This window comes from Palaemon carinicauda, chromosome 19 (assembly GCF_036898095.1).
Source record: "Palaemon carinicauda isolate YSFRI2023 chromosome 19, ASM3689809v2, whole genome shotgun sequence".
In the NCBI taxonomy this organism is placed as follows: domain Eukaryota; kingdom Metazoa; phylum Arthropoda; class Malacostraca; order Decapoda; family Palaemonidae; genus Palaemon; species Palaemon carinicauda.
In genome coordinates, this window is record NC_090743.1 from 45,447,462 (window position 1) to 45,449,961 (window position 2,500).

The following is a 2,500-nucleotide window of genomic DNA, read 5'->3' on the forward strand; positions in this document are numbered from 1 at the left end:
CTTATGTCCTTTCCTCACTGAGTTATTTTCCCTGTTGAGGACCTTGGGCTTATACCATCCTGTTTTTCCAACTAGGGTTGTATTTTGGTAGATAATAATAATAATAATAATAACAATAATAATAATAATAATCGTATATTTCGGAAGTAGACTCTCTTTTAAAACAGGTTTTATTGAATTACAGTCAATAATAATAATAATAATAATAATAATAATAATAATAATAATAATAATAATAATAATAATAATAATAATATTATTATCTACTATTTTTTTATATAGAATAGCTATCAAATTGGAATTGATGTTGATAAGATATACCATAGCAGATATAAACGATAAGCTACGATTAATTCGATTGAATCAGCGAAAAACGTTCTGATAATCTAACTAATTCGTGCTCAGTGGGGCGCGAGGATCTCTTATCTGAAACGTTTTATAAGCCTCGTTCATTGGTCCGATTGTCCTGGCAGTCCTCAGTCTTTGCCATTCGGTCATTAAACAGAGACGTAATTCTTTTGCTTTAGAGTGGGAGATAACACTGGGGGATCGCTGATATATGCTGGGGTCTGGGCCAGCCAATTATTGGCAGCCATTATCATATGTCTTTTCGATCTTTTCAACTCAAAAGTTTAATTGTATATCGTTATTGGTGTGGGATATGAAGAAACTGTTATTGTTACCTCTACCAACGAAGTTGGAAGTTTATGTTTATATCCCTGTTTGTGTGTGTGTGTGTGTTTGTGTGTGTGTGTGGGCACGCGCATTTGTGTGTGTGTGCGTTTGTGTATGTGTTTGTTTGTGAACTGCTTCTTGGCAACAGTTTTAATTGGAGAGTAATGAAACTTGCAGGGATTAAGTGCTATGTAAAAAGCTGGAAATTATCAAATTTTGAAAGGTCAAATTCAAAGTTCAAGCTCACGGTCAAGCAGAATGTCCAATTCAAGTAATCACCTATAAGCTTGGACATCTTTGTCACAGAGACTTCAAATTTGGTTCATATTTGTGTATGAAAATCAAGAGGTCAAGGTCAAGAGCGAGCAAAAGGTCGAGAAATAAGCTGCTACGGCGGAGGTCTGTGATCTACCAAGTACCGCTCTAGTTATTATTGTTACTAGTTAGGCTACAACCCTTGTTGGAAAAGCAGGATGTTTTAAGCCCAAGGGGCTCCAACAGGGTAAAGAGCCCAGTGAGAAAGGGTATTAAGGAAACGGATAGAATAGTGTGCCGGAGTGTACCCTCAAGCAAGAGAAACCTATCTCAAGACAGTAGAAGATCATGGTATAGAGGAAATTATTATTATCATTATTATTATTATTATTATTATTTTTATTATGGTTATTATTATTATTTTCTAAGCTACAACCCTAGTGGGAAAAGCAGGATGCTTTCGTGCGAGAGGTAAATTATTACACATAAAAAATACTAAAACATGAGAAAAAGATTTGCTTTAAATTTCCACTAGAGAATCTTTCTTATATGAAATAAATTGTAAAACTCAAATGTTAATTTTATTATTATTATTATTATTATTATTATTATTATTATTATTATTATTAGCTATACTACTGTACAACCCAAGTGGGATAAGCAGGATGCTATAAGCCGAAGAGCTCCAAGGAAAAAATATCCCAGTGAAGAAAGAAATTAAGGAAATAAACTACAAGAGGGGTAATGAATATCTATAATAAAATATTCTAAGAACAGTAACAACATTAGACGAGTATTATATATCCCCTATAAAAAGAAATACTCATGTCAGCCTATTCAACATAAAACATTAATGCAATTTTGAACTTGCTCTTGTACGCTACGTGTTTCATACACGTTCGTACATTGTAGCGGTTTTCATTGTTACCTTATCAGTCGCTCTTCCCGGGACTGTTAATAAACCAACCTATAATAACTTGATAGTCCATGCCTGGTTTTGATTGAATTTTGTGACGTTCTTACACGCAAGTCCTTGTATATAAACTCGGTGTCTGTTTAATAAAGTTCAGCTGCATTCACCTCGCCGATGTGGTAACGTCCCTGACTGGTGAACGTCTGACTGTGGTTCGAGTCCGGTTCAAACTCGAGAGTTCATTTGGTAGCTGCAACTTCACCATCCTTGAGAGCTAAAGGTGGGGGGTCTGGGGGAGCCTATATGTCTATCTGCTGAGTCATCAGCAGCCATTGCCTGACCCGCCTTAGTCCTAGCTTGGGTGGATAGGAGGCTTGGGCGCTGATCATATGTATATATGGTTAATTTCTAAGGCATTGTCCTGCTTGATAGGGCAATGCCACTATCCCTTGCCTCTGCCATTCGTGAGAAGCCTTTAGACCTTTAAAATGGCACCTTGCAGGCTATGAAAGTAATCAAATGAACATAACAAGGAGAACAAATGCATGTCAAATCGCCAATCACGTCTTCGTCGGCTGACATCCGATCTCTCGAGAAGATCAGTCAATCTCCATAATCTTTAATAATGGAGGAAATCATAGTCATAAAAGGTTGTAA